The 19,053-nt window shown below is 34.3% G+C and overlaps 1 long non-coding RNA gene across 1 annotated transcript; it reads right to left on the bottom strand.

Moving 5' to 3' along the window:
• Nucleotides 1-15,924: 15,924 nt before the first annotated feature.
• Nucleotides 15,925-17,656, bottom strand: LOC139872682 (uncharacterized). Its single transcript, XR_011767132.1, has 4 exons — nucleotides 17,333-17,656; nucleotides 17,170-17,217; nucleotides 16,845-17,087; nucleotides 15,925-16,284 (listed from the first exon to the last, which is right to left on the bottom strand). It is a non-coding gene; the product is annotated as an uncharacterized lncRNA (long non-coding RNA).
• Nucleotides 17,657-19,053: the final 1,397 nt, after the last annotated feature.

Genomic DNA, 19,053 nt, shown 5'->3' with positions numbered 1-19,053 from the left:
AAACATTTGATCTTTTGAAAATTAAATCTAGTTTTTACCCTAGATAAGTTTTCCGCAATAACCCTTTACCAGTGTTTGCAAATTATTTTTGTGGGTTTGGTGGGATTCATATTTGAAAATTTTAGCTCAAAACTTATGGTTTTGTGTCACCCACTTGCTAACCTTGTATTTGGAAAGCAACACGTCCAGTTTACTTGTCCCGTATATTACCTTTCGGTAAACTACCGTCCGGTTGTAAAGGAAAGCGTTGAACAAGCAACTGTTAAGGCAATGTCCCCTGACATGCTTTTAATTATGGTCTATAACGTGTCGGACGCAATTACTATCCTTGGTAGGAGCAATAGTAAAGCTCACCCTTATAATTTTCTGGTCTGGCACAAGGTCCTGTCTTTGACCATGCTATGCAACCACCGTTCTTACGGTTGACACCCGATTTGGTTCAGGTGACGTAATGAATTCCAGGTGAATTCCTAGGATTTTACGTTCAATGGTAATGAACGCATTGAAAATGGGTTTTTAGAAAACAAATCGGTTTGTAATTTTGATCAAAATATTTTCTCGTTCAGGCTCGAGTTTAGATATCAATGAATTCCATGAGTTTGTAATTCTCAATCTTTAAGGTCAATCTCAAGGATTGAGTAATATCAGGCTTAAAAGCTGATTTTTGATCTTTTAAGGAGATTATCCTTTCTAGGGATCTGATTCATTAGTCTTATCCAGTTAATTTGCACGGTTCCCCCCATTGTACGAGATAAATCCTTCTCATGGTTAGGATAAATCTGACCACTTGGCGACCCTGTTTAATGCTGAGGTCCGTGGATTTCCTGCTGATTTTAGTGATGATTTTCTAGATTTTTCGTCAACCTACAGCTGGTCTGGACGACAACTTCCTGACCTAAATCAAGAAGCGCGTTTCTTTTTCGGAAGACTTTACTTCCTTTTAATGATGGAATTGATTCATCGTGTAGATCCATCTTTCTTACAGTAAATCAGGTAAAACTTTTTAGTTTAGTCCAAAGCAAAAGTATTTTCAGTTATTTGTACAGAAATATGTGACATATGTTTAAAATATCTTGGTAAATTTTCCCACACTTGGTTTTTATTTTCCTTTTTATTGTCCTCTATTCCATTTTAAATGAATTTTAACATTTTGGTTTGTTTCTCAATTTATGTCCTTTCCGAGGTAACAATAATTTCGGTGTTAAAACCTAGTTTTATCGTTCATAAATATGTATAAACATGATTTTGAGTTCATTTAGCTGAAAATTTTGAAAAATTTTACTAGAATTGGGTAGTCAGTATATAAAACTAGGGATGTTCTTTATTATCAGAGAGCACTAGATTCTAATACAACTACTACTTTACTAGTATTTCTAATGGTAACCAAGTATATAAAGTAAAAATTTTAAAATCCGAAAGAATTTAACCCCTTCCCACACTTAAGATCTTGCAATGCCCTCATTTGCAAGAAATCAGTAACAATTTAAATTATTGATGGTGGTTCGTGTGAAAATGATTAAATTTTACCAAAGTTTCCAAACATATTTGTGTTTGCTTGCTGAATGATAAATGGTGCATATCATTTGTTCATTCCGTCTTGTTGTTATTTCACATATATTTTGCATCTTGTCGTCAAAATTAGTTGCTTTTACTGAACTTAATGCCAGTCTTTGAAAATGCGTTGTTTTACCCTGTTGTGTACATAAAATAAACTGCAAACATATATACATATTTTTGAAGTTTGGTATATTACCCCAAATTCAAAAATTATTAAAATCTAAGAATAAAAGTTAGAAAATTATAAAAACTATTACAATATTAACATAAGTATTAAACGTATCAACATTACAAATTACAAAATAAATAAAACTAAGTAGACTAGGGATGATACTGATACCAGTAGGGGTTCCATGCATAACCATAGGTGCTATAAAATGCTTCGGCTGGGTTATACGTAGGATACGGTGGTTGAATCTCTATAGACCAGGGAGGGAATATGGGCGATGGAGTAGGAATATAGTTTCTACCTATATGTTGGCAATAAGCTATGATTTGGTTTTGATGAACTTGCCAATCTTCAAATGCTCTATGTCTAGCATTTTCATACTCTTGTGAAGCTATAAACCTTTGCATTTCTGCCATTTCATTTCCCCCCTCCTACATTACCTTGCTGTTGGTTTCTCTCAACCTGTGGATGTCTACCATGGTATTGTACTGCGGCGTTATTTCGCCTCTTCAAAACCTTCGCACCATGGTATACATTTAAACATATTGTATCGCGGGGTTCTGGTTCTTCTTTTAGCATTTGAATTTCTTCTGTTGTTGGTTCATATCCATTAGCTATAAGTGTAGCTAACATTTCAACTTCATCAATTGGTTCAGTTCTTTCTCCTAAAGAACATTCTCCTGTTCCTTGTAATTCTGTAAATTCTTCTAATAATTCTGCAGGTGCATCTATAGTTTGAATATAATAACATGTATCATCTGCAGATTGTGGTTGTTGCATTGCTCTATCAACTGAAAAGGTAACACTTTCGTCCTCTATACTTAGGGTCAGTTTCTTACCAAACACGTCTATCATTGCTTTAGCCGTGTTTAAGAATGGTCTTCCTAATATGAGAGGAACTTGAGAATCTTCTTCCATGTCCAGAACAACAAAATCTACTGGAAATACTAAAGTACCAACTTTAACTAGCATATTCTCCATTATCCCTCTAGGATATTTTATTAATCTATCGGCTAGTTGTATGCTTATTCTTGTTGGTTTCAATTCTCCAAGGTCTAGTTTAGCGTATAGTGAATACGGCATTAAATTTATACAAGCACCTAAGTCTGCTAATGCTTCTATTGAACTAAGACTACCCAGAAAATATGGAATTATGAAACTTCCTGGATCAGATAGTTTTTCTGGTATCTTATTCAACAGCACTGCTGAACAATTAGCGTTCATAGTAACAGCCGAGAGTTCTTCCATTTTCTTTCTATTTGAGATTAGATCTTTCAAGAATTTAGCATATCTAGGCATTCCTGAAATCACATCAATGAAGGGAAGATTTACATTTATCTGTTTAAACATATCCAAGAATTTGGATTGCTCGGCTTCAAGTTTCTCTTTCTTCATTTTACTCGGGTAAGGAAGTGGTGGTTGGTATGGTTTAACATAAGGTTTAGCCTTAACTGTGTTATCTTCGTTAACCTTCTAAACTACCGGTTCTTTTTCGTTATCTTGATCAGGTTATGGTTCTTGTGGCGTAGGAATAGCTTCATCAGAATTTACAGGTATTTCAGGTGGTTTAAGTGTTGTACCACTTCTTGTGGCAATGGCTTTAGCTGTTTCATTTCGGGGGTTAGCATTTGTATCACTAGGTAGACTTCCCGGTTTTCTTTCACCTATTAACCTTGCTAGGTTACTTACTTCTTGTTCCAAGTTTTGAATAGAAGCTTGTTGATTTCTAAATGCTTGAGCATTTTGTTCATTGGTTTGTTTTTGAGATGTGAAAAACTGCGTTTGAGTTTCAACTAGTTTCGTCATCATATCTTCTAAATTCGGCTTTTTATTATCGGGTTGTGGTGGTTTGTTTTGAAAATTAGGTCTTTGCTGATTGTAATTATTGTTGGATACTTGTTGATTGCTAGGACCTTGTTGGTTGTTGTATGGAATATTTTTGTTATAATTTTGGTTTTGATTGTAAATCGGTCTTGGCGGTTGATAATTATTCTGATAATTATTTCCAGGCCTTTGGTTTATGTATGAAACATTCTCTCTTTGTTCCATTGTTAATTCAATACTGAGACAATCTTTTGTCAAATGTGGTCCTCCACACTGCTCACAACTAATTCGTATTGAGTGAATATCTTTAGTCATCTTTTCCATTCGTCTCTCGACAGCGTCTATCTTTGCAGAAATGGAATCTAAGTCATGGCTAGAATCGGCTCTAGCTGCTTTAAGGGTACGGTGGGCGGGATATTTATAAATGAATAATTAAAAGTACAAAAATAATATTTATATTATAATTATAAATAATACTTACCACTATACTGCCGCGGATTAAAATGAATAATTATTGGTATTTATAAATATCCCCGGCAGCGGCGCCAAAAATAACTTGGTGTTATGCGAGGTGTATATAAAATAGCTTTATATTTTACAAGGAAATACTATTAAATACGATACAATTTTACACAAGATATTTATTTATTTATTGAATGGATATACTTAAACCTTGCTACAACACTTATAGGCAGTGTACCTAATCGTACAGTAGTGTAGTTTTTAGTAAGTCCGGTTCGGTCCACAGGGAATCTTTTAAACAAAGCTTAACGCTATATTAGTTTTATTTTATAAAAATACAAATATATATATAAGTAATATTATTATTATAAAGGGGGGTTTTTACCGTTTAATGACCGGTTTGTCGATTTTAAAACTTTAATCGCAGTTAAAACCAAATGTAAAATATAAATAAAAGACTTAATTTAAACGGTAAGTAAATAACGATAATGAAATTACGAATAATAAAAGTGCGATAAAATAAACTTGCGATAATTAAAAAGTACGAAAATTAAAAGTGCAATTAAATACAATAACAATAAATAAAAGTGCTATAATTAGAAGTGCAATTAAATATAAAATAAAGGAAATTAAATATGAAATAAAAGAATTATGCTTATTTAAACTTCCGTAATCATGATGTTTGACGTGTTGATTTTAGTTTTATGCCCATGGGTTAATTGTTCTTTGTCCTGGATTATTTAATATGTCCATACGGATTTGTCCATAATAGTCCATCAGTCTTAAATATAAAGAGCGAAAGCCTTCGTCAAATTATTCTTATTCCCGAAGTCAAATATTCCAACTAATTGGGGATTCGAATTGTAACAAGGTTTTAATACTTTGTTTAATGAATACACCAGGTTATCGACTGCGTGTAAACCAAGGTTTTACTACTTTGTTAACAATTACACCAATTACCCTTGAATGTAATTCACCCCTGTTTCAACAAGTCTATTAACTATTAATCCAGTTCCGTGTCCGGTAAAATGAATAATTATTGGTATTTATAAATATCCCGCCCACCGTACCCAGTCAAGCGTATGTGGTTATATATAAATACGTCGAATTATAAGTTTGTATATTAAATTAACAAGGTATTGTTTAGTTAATATAAAACCCATTAATAGCCCATAGTCTAATTTCCACAAGTGTCGTTCTTTTATCCAAACCCCAATTATGGTACAAAGCCCAATTACCCAATTTTAGTAATTAGCCCAACATCATGATTACTTCGGATTAAATAAGCATAATAATAACTTAGCTACGAGACATTAAATTAAAAAGGTTGAACATAACTTACAATGATTAAAAATAGCGTAGCGTTACACGGACAGAATTTCGACTTACACCCTTACAACATTCGCTAACATACCCTTATTATTAGAATTATAATTAAAATTAAAATTAAAATATAAATATAAATATATTTACGTATACATATATAGAGAGAGATTGAAGTATGGATATATTTTTACGATCAGAATGCGCGAGCTTTATAGGCAGTTTCAACATTTGGGGCTCCGCGACTCGCGGCCCTTTTCTTCTTCAAACTTCGCGAGTCGCGGAGATCGTTTTTACAGCTCACCCACATTTGGCTCTTTGTTTGCCGACGATTTATTTTATAAATATAATATATATATATAATTAATATAATTAATTATATATTATATTATATTTATATACATAGTTAACTTGTAATTTTTAGTCCTTTGCGTCGAGCGTTGAGAGTTGACTCTGGTCCCGGTTCCGGATTTTCGAACGTCCTTGCGTACTATTTTATATCTTGTACTTTGCATTTTGAATCTTGTACTCTTGTAATTTCGAGACGTTTCTTATCAATAATTGGAACCTCTTTGATTGTATTTTGTACTTTTGAGCTTTTTGGTCGTTTGCGTCTTTAATTCGTCGAATCTGTCTTTTGTCTTCACCTTTTAATATTTAAACGAATATCACTTGTAAATAGAACATTTGCAACTAAAAACTTGTCTTTCTTGGGGAATAATGCTATGAAATATATGTTCGTTTTTAGCATTATCAAATATTCCCACACTTGAGCGTTGCTTGTCCTCAAGCAATATAGTCTTGAAATACTAGAATCACTTCTTTATTCTTCACACTTTGTACATCAGTGATTTCTTTACAGCGGTATAAACAATGGTAGTAACGATATGGTTTACAGTCCCACATGACTATAAAAATTTAGATCCACTAAGGAAATTAGATCTTTATGAAAACATTTGATCTTTTGAAAATTAAATATAGTTTTTACCCAAGATAAGTTTTCCGGAATAACCCTTCACCGGTGTTTGCAAATTATTTTTGTGGGTTTGGTGGGTTTCATATTTGAAAATTTTAGCTCAAAACTTATGGTTTTGTGTCACCCACTTGCTAACCTTGTATTAGGAAAGCAACACGTCCAGTTTACTTGTCCCGTATATTACCTTTCGGTAAACTATCGTCTGGTTGTAAAGGAAAGCGTTGAACAAGCAACTGTTAAGGCAATGTCCCCTGACATGCTTTTAATTATGGTCTATAACGTGTCGGACGCAATTACTATCCTTTGTAGGGGCAATAGTAAAGCTCACCTTTTTAATTTGTCGGTCTGGCACAAGGTCCTGTCTTTGACCATGCTATGCAACCACCGTTCTTACGGTTGACACCCGATTTAGTTCAGGTGACCTAATGAATTCCAGGTGAATTCCTAGGATTTTACGTTCAATGGTATTGAACGCATTGAAAATGGGTTTTTAGAAACAAATCGGTTTGTAATTTTGATCAAAATATTTTCTCGTTCAGGCTCGAGTTTAGATATCATTGAATTCCATGAGTTTGTAATTCTCAATCTTTAAGGTCAATCTCAAGGATTGAGTAATATCAGGCTTAAAAGCTGATTTTTGATCTTTTAAGGAGATTATCCTTTCTAGGGATCTGATTCATTAGTCTTATCCAGCTAATTTGCATGGTGTCCCCCCCATTGTACGAGATAAATCCTTCTCATGGTTAAGATAAATCTGACCACTTGGCGACCCTGTTTAATGCTGAGGTCCGTGGATTTCCTGCTGATTTTAGAGATGACTTTTCTAGATTTTTCGTCAACCTACAGCTGGTCTGGACGACAACTTCCTGACCTAAATCAAGAAGCGCGTTTCTTTTTCGGAAGACTTTACTTCCTTTTAATGATGGAATTGATTCGTCGTGTAGATCCATCTCTTCTTTTCTTTCATCGGGTAAAACAGTTTAGTTTAGTCCAAAGCAAAAGTATTTTCAGTTATTTGTTACAGAAATATGTGACATATGTTTAAGATAACTTGGTAATTTTTCCCACACTTGGCTTTTATTTTCCTTTTTATTGTCCTCTATTCCATTTTAAATGAATTCTAACATTTTGGTTTGTTTCTCAATTTATGTCCTTTCCAAGGTAACAATAATTTCGGTGTTAAAACCTAGTTTCATCGTTCATAAATATGTATAAACATGATTTTGAGAATTAAAGTGGACTTTTTCAAGTCTAAAATTCATGAACTTGATTTTTGAGAGATAATGCCATTTGAAACTTGTTTAATTGCTAGTAATAATTATTTTGACATGTTATTTGAGTTGAATGCTTATGAACTTGGCGAACATTTTCGTATATGCTTATTTGAAAAAGTGTAGATTTGATGAAAATATGTAAATGAGCTTAAGTTTGATATAAATTGATCATGTCATTGTAATTATTCTGATTGATGATTTTGCTGACACTAATGCATATTTGGATGCACAAAAATTGTGTTTGATGTGTTTTGCAGACTGAAAGGGGTGAATCTTCATCCCAAGCTCGCAATGCTTCTGCTGAGAATGCGGAACAACAGGAGGTGGATAACTACTACAAACAAGAAATACCTCATCCAGTCATGACATTTTCTGATATGCACTTGGAAGATTTGCACCCGAACCTGAGATTTGACAGACTTTGGATAGATTATCCAAAATACCAAAGGGGTTTGCATACTCTTCATTCTAAAGCTGTTGAGGTACCTAGGGTCATAGAATGGGGACCATTAGAAGCTGTAGAATTGGCCGGGCCAATTAGGGAATTACTTGCACAGAGGTATGGTAATTCTACTTTTAATGATTGGGTACGGTTATTCAACATACGTAGACCTGTATATAAAGTATGGTGTGAAGAATTGTTGTGTAGTATAGAATTAAATGATCGGGTAGCTAGTTTAACCGATCGATCTTTTATTAGATTTTTGTTAGGAGGTTCGATGCGCCACATGTCTTTACTAGACATGGCTCAGGCTTTACGTATATATACGCCTGAGGAGCTAGCATCTGCCGATTGTAGAGGGTTGATACTAAATGGTAGAAAGATAGACGAAAATTTTGATACGCATGGTGTATGGAGTCAAATGACTAGCCATCACCGATTTAAAGGGGGAAATTACTCTTATTTGGATATAGATAGAGCTGAATTAAGAGTGATTCATAGGTTTTTAGCTAATTCGATTACACAAAGAGGTAAGAACAAGGAAAAGTAAATGAACAGGATTTGTTTTACCATATGTGTATTCGAGACCCACAAAGCGCTGTAAGTATACCTTATTGTGTAGGTTATTATTTATCAGCTATGGTTAGGGGGATGAGACCGCATAGCATAATAGGAGGTGGTATATTTATTACTTTGATTGCTGAATATCTCGGTGTGGATATAAGTTGGGGGGATTACTAATCGAAGAACCAGAACCCCGAGATACAATAGGTTTAAATGTATACCATGGTGCGAAAGTTTTGAAGAGGCGAAATAACGCCGCAGTACGATATAATGGTAGACATCCACATGTTGAGAGAAACCAATAGCAAGGTAATGTAGGAGGGGGAAATGAAATGGCAGAAATGCAAATAACATCAAGTTATTTTTGGCGCCGCTGCCGGGGATCGAACCCGGGTCACCCGCGTGACAGGCGGGAATACTTACCACTATACTACAACGTGTAGTTATTTTACAAGGAAATACTATTAAATACGATACAATTTTACACAAGATATTTATTTATTTATTGAATGGATATACTTAAACCTTGCTACAACACTTATAGGCAGTGTACCTAATCGTACAGTAGTTTAGTTTTTAGTAAGTCCGGTTCGGTCCACAGGGAATCTTTTAAACAAAGCTTAACGCTATATTAGTTTTATTTTATAAAAATACAAATATATATATAAGTAATATTATTATTATAAAGGGGGTTTTTACCGTTTAATGACCGGTTTGTCGATTTTAAAACTTTAGTCGCAGTTAAAACCAAATGTAAAATATAAATAAAAGACTTAATTTAAAGCGTAAAGTAAATAACGATAATGAAATTACGAATAATAAAAGTGCGATAAAATAAACTTGCGATAATTAAAAAGTACGATAATTAAAAGTGCAATTAAATACAATAACAATAAATAAAAGTGCTATAATTAGAAGTGCAATTAAATATAAAATAAAGGAAATTAAATATGAAATAAAAGAATTATGCTTATTTAAACTTCCGTAATCATGATGTTTGACGTGTTGATTTTAGTTTTATGCCCATGGGTTAATTGTTCTTTGTCCTGGATTATTTAATATGTCCATACGGATTTGTCCATAATAGTCCATCAGTCATAAATATAAAGAGCGAAAGCCTTCGTTAAATTATTCTTATTCCTGAAGTCAAATATTTCAACTAATTGGAGATTCGAATTGTAACAAGGTTTTAATACTTTGTTTAATGAATACACCAGGTTATCGACTGCGTGTAAACCAAGGTTTTACTACTTTGTTAACAATTACACCAATTACCCTTGAATGTAATTCACCCCTGTTTCAACAAGTCTATTAACTATTAATCCAGTTCCGTGTCCGGTAAAATGAATAATTATTGGTATTTATAAATATCCCGCCCACCGTACCCAGTCAAGCGTATGTGGTTATATATAAATACGTCGAATTATAAGTTTGTATATTAAATTAACAAGGTATTGTTTAGTTAATATAAAACCCATTAATAGCCCATAGTCTAATTTTCACAAGTGTCGTTCTTTTATCCAAACCTCAATTATGGTACAAAGCCCAATTACCCAATTTTAGTAATTAGCCCAACATCATGATTACTTCGGATTAAATAAGCATAATAATAACTTAGCTACGAGACATTAAATTAAAAAGGTTGAACATAACTTACAATGATTAAAAATAGCGTAGCGTTACACGGACAGAATTTCGACTTACACCCTTACAACATTCGCTAACATACTCTTATTATTAGAATTATAATTAAAATTAAAATTAAAATATAAATATAAATATATTTACGTATACATATATAGAGAGAGATTGAATTATGGATATATTTTTACGATCAGAATGCACGAGCTTTATAGGCAGTTTCAACATTTGGGGCTCCGCGACTCGCGACCCTTTTCTTCTTCAAACTTCGCGAGTCGCGGAGATCGTTTTTACAGCTCACCCACATTTGGCTCTTTGTTTGCCGACGATTTATTTTATAAATATAATATATATATAATTAATATAATTAATTATATATTATATTATATTTATATGCATAGTTAACTTGTAATTTTTAGTCCATTGCGTCGAGCGTTGAGAGTTGACTCTGGTCCCGGTTCCGGATTTTCGAACGTCCTTGCGTACTATTTTATATCTTGTACTTTGCGTTTTGAATCTTGTACTCTTGTAATTTCGAGACGTTTCTTATCAATAATTGGAACCTCTTTGATTGTATTTTGTACTTTTGAGCTTTTTGGTCGTTTGCGTCTTCAATTCGTCGAATCTGTCTTTTGTCTTCACCTTTTAATATTTAAACGAATATCACTTGTAAATAGAACATTTGCAACTAAAAGCTTGTCTTTCTTGGGGAATAATGCTATGAAATATATGTTCGTTTTTAGCATTATCAATCCTGCCACGGTTTTGGCTGTGTCTTGATGCAATGGCAAAAGGTCATTGCTTACGCCTCCCGTCAACTAAAGATCCACGAACAAAACTACACCACACATGATTTAGAACTTGGTGCAGTGATCTTCGCATTCAAATTGTGGAGATACTATCTTTATGGAACCAAGTGTACCATCTTTACTGATCATAAGAGTTTGCAGCATATTCTGAACCAGAAACAACTCAACATGAGGCAACGATGCTGGGTTGAGTTATTAAATGATTACGATTGCGACATCCGATACCACCCTGGTAAAGCAAATGTGGTGGCTGATGCCCTAAGCCGGAAAGAAAGGGTTAAACCTTTACGAGTTAGAGCCTTAAATCTGATTTTCCATACTAATTTGACTACACAAATTCGAGATGCCCAACTTGAAGCGCTTAAAGAAGAAAATAAGAAGGAAGAATCTATTAGAGGTTTAGACAAACAGTTCGAAATTAAAGGAGATGGAAGTCGTCATTTTGCCGGAAGAATTTGGGTCCAAAAAATTGGCGAAGTAAGAAAGAAAGTGCTTGATGAGGCACATAAGACAAGGTATTTGATTCACCTAGGCGCTGACAAGATGTATCATGATTTAAAAATGTTATATTGGTGGCCTGGAATGAAAGCGGATATTGCTACCTATGTGGGCATGTGCTTGACTTGCTCTAAAGTTAAAACTGAACACCAGAAACCTTCTGGGCTACTGCAACAGCCTGAGATTCCTGAGTGAAAGTAGGAACGGATTACTATGGATTTCATTACGAAGTTGCCAAAAACTGCTAATGGCTATGATACGATTTGGGTGATTGTTGACCGTCTCACCAAATCAGCTCACTTTTTACCGATGAAGGAAACTGACAAGATGGAAAAGCTTGCCCAGTTGTATTTGAAGGAAGTTGTTTCAAGGCATGGTGTGCCTGTTTCTATTATTTTAGATCGAGATAGCCATTTTACTTCTAGATTCTGGAAGTCGTTACAAGAAGCTTTGGGAACGCAGTTAGACATGAGTACTGCTTACCATCCGCAAACAGATGGACAAAGCGAGAGAACGATTCAAACGCTCGAAGGTATGTTACGAGCCTGTGTTATTGATTTTGGAAAAGGATGGGACCGATTCCTGCCATTAGCCGAGTTTTCATATAATAACAGCTACCATTCAAGTATCCAAGCTGCATCGTTTGAGGCACTCTATGGGCGTAAGTGTAGATCGCCAATCTGTTGGAATGAAGTGGGTGACCAACAATTGACTGGTCCCGAGATCATCCACGAGATGACCGAACACATTGTAAAGATTAAGCAAAGGCTAGAGATAGCCCGAAGTCGTCAAAAGAGTTATGCTGACGTCAGAAGAAAACCGTTAGAATTCCAAGAAAACGACATGGTACTGCTAAAGGTGTCACCGTGGAAAGGTGGGATACGCTTTGGCAAATGAGGAAAGCTGAGCCCAAGATATGTAGGGCCTTTCAAGATCATCGAACGTATTGGGCCAGTGGCCTATCGACTAGAATTACCTGAACAACTCGCTGGAATACACGATACGTTTCATGTGTCGAATTTGAAAAAGTTCTTAACGGAAGAGGACCTTATCATCTCACTTAATGAAATCCAAGTTGACGACAAACTGAACTTCATTGAAAAACACGCGGAAATCATTGACCGAAACGTCAAAGGACTTCATCAAAGTAGAATACCAATCGTCAAAGTTTGATGGAACGCACTTCGAGGACCCGAGACTACGTGGGAACGTGAAGATCACATGAGAGAGAAATATCCTCATTTATTTGCAAATGAAACGCCAGATGACGGCAACGACCAAATTTCGGGACGAAATTTCTAATAACGGGTAGGTACTATAACACCCCAACTTTTTCGATCATTTTTTTTTTTACGAACGAACTTGAAACTTAGGTGGTCCAAAACAAACGAACATGGTTAGAAAATTGAAACTAATGAAAGTAATGAAATGGGTAACGAGGTTACCTAAACTAACAATCATGGCTCGTCATCATCAATAAAAATTTAACGAAGGACTAACGCGAATAAAATGTGCGGGGACTAAAATGCACATTAATTAAAATGATAAAAATTAATATATATATATATATATATATATATATATATATATATATATATATATATATATATATATATATATATATATTATATAAACCGAAAAAAATATAAATAATATATATATAATCGGCTATTTAAAAAATAATAATAAATAAAATATAATAATAATATTAAAAGATAATTCCAAATTTCCTCTCCTAATCCTAATCAAGTTTATCCTAACTTTGAACTAGTTTTAGTCTAATCCCAACACTAAACTCTAGAATCACCTTAAGGACTCCTAGCCTTATTATGAGACTTAAATCCTATCCTAAACACCTAGAGTCCTAATGTTCTTCAAATTTCCTAAGCCTTATCCTAACTCCATACTAATCCTAACTCACCTCTAATTACTACCCTATATAAACACTCCTAATCTACTCATTCCCATTCACAAGTCACCTCACAAAAATCACTCAAAACTCTCCTCTCCCTCTCCAACTTTCGTCACCCTCAAGCACCACCACCCTACCACCTTCGGCCACCACCACCGAACCATCACTACCACCTCCGGCCACCACAACAGCCCCTCTCCTGCTCATGCTGCTGCTGCGTTTTTCTGCAGCCCAACCGACCCCAAAACTGCCCAAAAAGACATCCTTTTTCTGCTGTAAATCACCACCCAAAACCGCCTCCATCACCGCCCTGTCTGCTGCCCTTTTTGCAGCTACAACCGTCGCCACCACCATCACTTTTGCTGTTGTTTTTGCAGCTGAAAATTAGCCTACAAACCGCCAACTTGCAGCCACTTTGCTGCTGTTTCTGCGCACCAAAACACACCCAAAACAGTCCCTAAATCACCCCAACGCTACTGCATTTTGCTGCCGCTGTCCGCCGCCAAGAACCACCACGAACCGCTACTGTTTGGTTGCTTTTTGCTGCTACTTTTTCCTGTTGCTGTTAGGTTTCATCACCACCCTCAAACATTACCCTTTTCTTGCTTGAAACACTCATAAGGTAGGTACTTTGTTAACCCATGAACTAATAATACTTCCTATATTTTTAAATTCTTTAAGTTTATGATTAAGAACACTGAAGATGATAAACTAATGATTATTATGAATATGAGCATGGTTAAAAAGACTTAGAAGAATTGGAAAACAAAAGTGTATACGTATATTAAGATGTAAGTTTAAGATTTTTATAAGTATTAATAGAATTGTATCACTATGAATAATAGGAAGATTATTTAGAAGACAATATTGAATTATTAAGTGATAATGAATCGTGATAAGAATGAGAAGTTAATAGTAATGAATATGATAATATTATTAAGTTAATATTATTAAGTATAAGTTATGAATTAAACTTTAAAGATAATACTTACATTATAACAAATATGATTGAGTATGGATATGATATTGTGTATATGTGAAACATATAAATATATATATATATATATATATATATATATATATATATATATATATATATATATATATATATATATATATGGAAGATTATGTTGATATTATGTTGATGCGTATATGTAGATATACAAGTATACATGAGTGCATGCATGTATAAATGTAGATACATATATACGTACCACATAATTAGAAGTATATGTGTATGTGTGTAAATATATATATATGGAAAGAAATAAGAAAGTATAATGTGACTTAAATATTATTAAAGAATAATATAATATATGATCTATATCGAAACGGAAATAAACAAGTGATGTATTCCTATACTCACTAGAACATACGTGGAATTAAAAATCACAAACAAATAACGTATGACTTTCACGAGACTCACCGCTACTTACGGTCATGGATGGTGTCTAGGTTTCCAGTTTGAGATATGGTTATGGATCTCGAATGTCACGACTTAAAGTCGGATTAAGAGTCCTGGCCCCCGGTTACATCTGGCTGTCCATTGACTTACTTGATAGCAACGAGGATCGTTTGAGTTATGCAACATCTAAACTGTGTAAACTCTAGAAAGGACACCGTAATATATATGAACATATATATCCAACACATAACTATAATGATGATGATGATGACCATGATGATCCAACTAACTTAAACCTAATGATGATAGGTTGACAACTTTGGACTACCTCTGCAATTTACTATCATACTGTTTACTGCGCTCATAAGGTGAGTCATAGCCCCAACTTTTTAACTGTTTTCGGGGTGAGAATACATGTCTTTTAATGTTTTACAATGTAGACACAAGTGCTAAACTTACATTCTATGCTGAGTTATAACCGAAAATCTCTTAGCTTTGGTAACTAGTAACTACCAGTTTATGAACTGGTGGGCGCGAATAGGTGTATATGGATCCATAGGGCTTGACATCCCCGTCCGGGCTAGTCACACTAGCACAAAACGGGCGTATACTATTTGAGGTAGTACACATTGGTTAAGTGTATTTAAAAACATGGGTACTAAACAAACGTTAAGACTTGGTTACCGGGTGCTCAAACTTATAGAATCTTTTTATATTTTTAAAGATGCCGGCAAAGCATGCAAACAAACAAATCTTGTGGTCTATGCTCTACACTCTATACTACTTAAACCTATGATTCACTCAACCTTTGTGTTGACGTTTTTACATGTTTATTCTCAGGTAATTAGGAAATGTTTCCGCTCTAGCTAGTAAGGCAGTAGAGGTCATGCATTTGGAATGAAGATTTGTTTAAACTTTGATAGTGACATTATGTCTTTTCATTTTAAATACATTTGGTTTTGATTAGTACTTTGTTGGTTTTCTCTAAGTATTATAAAAGCTTGGATTTTGAATAAAATGTCACTATTACTTTGAAAAACGTTGCATATAGCTTGCATCGATCAGACTTTGACCTCTAGTAATACAGCACGTCAATGCCACATTTTGACGAGGTAGTACAATGTAACTTTGTAAGTTTTGTTTATGGAAACTTTTGAACAAGTATTGCTATGAACTTACCAATTGTTACGGTGAATTAGTCTAGCTATAGCAAGATAGCCTCACCTTGCATTTAGCTTTTCCATAGCAGCATTTGCATCACCGATGGTCTTCATGTGAAAAAACCAAATCTTCTACCCCTTCCTGACCATTTAGTAAAGAAATGATATAGTCTGCTGTATTTATTGTGTTTCCCTTCTTTCTTCCTTGCATACTAAAATAATTAGAATTTGCTTTCTGTTGGTACTTTAATTTCGATTTGTTTATGGCCTGTGTTTCAACAAGCCAAACACCTTAGACTCTCATGTGTGAGCAAAAGATGAAATTTTTTCGACAAAGTAACACTTGTAAATAAAGTATACACACTTCACAAGTATTGGGATGTGCAACATTTCCCAAAAAATAAAATAGTAGTTTTCGCAATTTCGGACTCCTTACCCATTTGACCAGCTAAAGATGTTTTTTCGACCCAAACTCATATCACTTTTTATTCCATATTTCGTAATAAGATAGTTAGCAACATGAAACATGAATTATGTGCAAACAACAATGTAACGTACCATATCTCAATATAAATAAAAAAAAAAACACCAAATGAGTAAACTAATTAAATAGCATGTCAATCACCACCTCGTATAATCTTTTAACAATACCCAACGAAATATAAGATAATTAAACTAATTAGGTAACTACGATGGAATTTACAAAATAAGCTACTAATCACAAATGTGAATGAAAGACCACTAATTTGTATGACAAATTCCAACAACAAACCTAATTAATTAGATAAACAAAGAGGCAATAACATCAAATACAAAGAAGAGTACTACCTCAAGATGAGAAGCATCTAACCATGATCAGACTTCCTCAGACAGTGAGCCAATTTTATTAACCGCAACCAAACTGCATATTAGCTTTCAAACAATTGCAAATATAAAAACAAAACAACACAACAATAAAAAAAAATATGAATGTAATACACCATTGCCTCACTGAAATGAATTATAGAAAATACACCTTAGCTATTAAAACTCCTGGAGCATTTCTCGATAATCTCGAAGAAGAGATGCAACCTGAATATAGATGACAATATTATCAAACAAATAAAAGTGTTATCTAAATTTCTAAATTAAAGTTTTGATATATTTTTTATACCTGCAATGCGAGAAGAAGAACAGCAACTGGAAAATGCTCATGTGTTTACTTCAATCCACCAAATGTTGTTCAAACAAAATTAGTTACACAATAAATAAATTAATAATTAATAAGAATAGTAATTAGTAGACCAAGAATGAGATAGAACTTATATGACATTTACCGATCGAGAATACAATGAAGCAAATTAGGTAGAAACCAATTCAACAAAAATAGCATAGAAGCATTCAACGAATAAGATGAAGAAGAAGAATAATAGCAACTCCTGCTGCGTCTACCTATCATCATAAACATAAACCAATGAAAAAAAAAGTACACACATCAGTATAGTTTAAATCCTGGTGCACCAACAACATGGCAACATCTTAAATGGGCAATTTAGTCTTCTGGCGGTCATTCCATAATATGAAACTTGATAAGAAACTCAAGAATCAAAAATAGAAATTAACGCATAAGGAAAATTGCAAAGCCACTTACTTGTCTCCATATCAACCATACAAATACATTGAAGCATATCATATGTTGCAATATTTTTGTTGCGTTTATTAAGTTGTTGAAACAAAATTCAGTATCCTTAATTAAATTAACACTTATTATAACTGAAAATTATAAACCCTAACTGAAATAGGGTTAATTGATAACGTATTTTTAATCAAAGAATCTCTAAAAAATCATAAAATCACATACCATTTCGGAAATCAGAATAATCGGATGATTGTATGGATAGAGCAAACACCATCACAATTATCTACATCAACTTCAATTTGTTGGGCAATTACGGTCTCACTAATTCCCACCACCCAGCCCAACAATAATAGTAAAGAAATAAAAACAATACACAACACAAGATTTAACGTGAAAACTACAAAACAGGAGAAAAACCACCGGCCCCCAAAGAGAGAAATACACTATATCACAAATTGTTACAATGATATAGACGACTCTCTTAAGCCAACTACACTCTCCAAAATATTTAACTAATACAACTCTCAAACAAGGGTAAGAAAGAAAGAAATAATCAAATACTTAAAGTGTATTGATTGGTGCAATTTGGAATGCAGACTTAATCCCTCTTTTATAGCCAAGCAAGTCCCCTCCAACTTTTTCCTCCCACCTATGTGGGATAACATCCTTCACAAATACTATGCAACCATATCCAATTCTTCTAACCAAAACTATATCCAACAAATCTCCACCTTTTGAATAGAAGAAGGTAACCATGCTTCCATATTGCAAGGATAACCGATGTAGACGCTTCCTCGACGACAACTTCAAGATCCTCATCTTCATGCCGTTGACATTTTCTCCCAAACTTGCATCTTCATCGAACATTGTCAAGACCCGACAATCATTGTCATAATAGACAATCATAGCTCTAAACAGAATTATCATACCCCACCATAAAGAGTATCACACTTAGAATATCACATTTCAAGCATTTCACCTCGGCACATGTTGTATAACCAGCTGAACAGTTATGGTGCAACTTCCTGTTTGGCTTTCCCTGGAAGTTTCATCAGCTACAACATCAGTTTCCACCACACAACCTTACATCAACGCCAAACCAATGCCCATGTGCAATTTGTGGAACCACTAACGAACATCCCTTTCCATGGTGGCGCGGACACACCATGAAGATGACGTGACTTCAGAGGAATTCATCACTCTCCGTAACAACGGAGACATCATTAGCGCCTTTGGAGCCATTTGCCAAATTAGCTCCACCTGGATAATTAACCCTTACATGTCCAGTCTTCCCACACTTCCAGCATGTCAGATTCTTTCTAGAGTTTCTCTTCTGCCTATTCGAACACAACAGTACTGTAGCTTCTGATGACGAGACTCCGTTACCTTCCAATCTTTTCTCCTCGGATAGGAGCTTGC

Source organism: Rutidosis leptorrhynchoides, chromosome 1 (genome assembly GCF_046630445.1).
Source record: "Rutidosis leptorrhynchoides isolate AG116_Rl617_1_P2 chromosome 1, CSIRO_AGI_Rlap_v1, whole genome shotgun sequence".
In the NCBI taxonomy this organism is placed as follows: Eukaryota; Viridiplantae; Streptophyta; class Magnoliopsida; order Asterales; family Asteraceae; genus Rutidosis; species Rutidosis leptorrhynchoides.
Note: the sequence above shows the minus strand (reverse complement) of the source record. Positions and strands in the feature narration are given on the sequence as shown.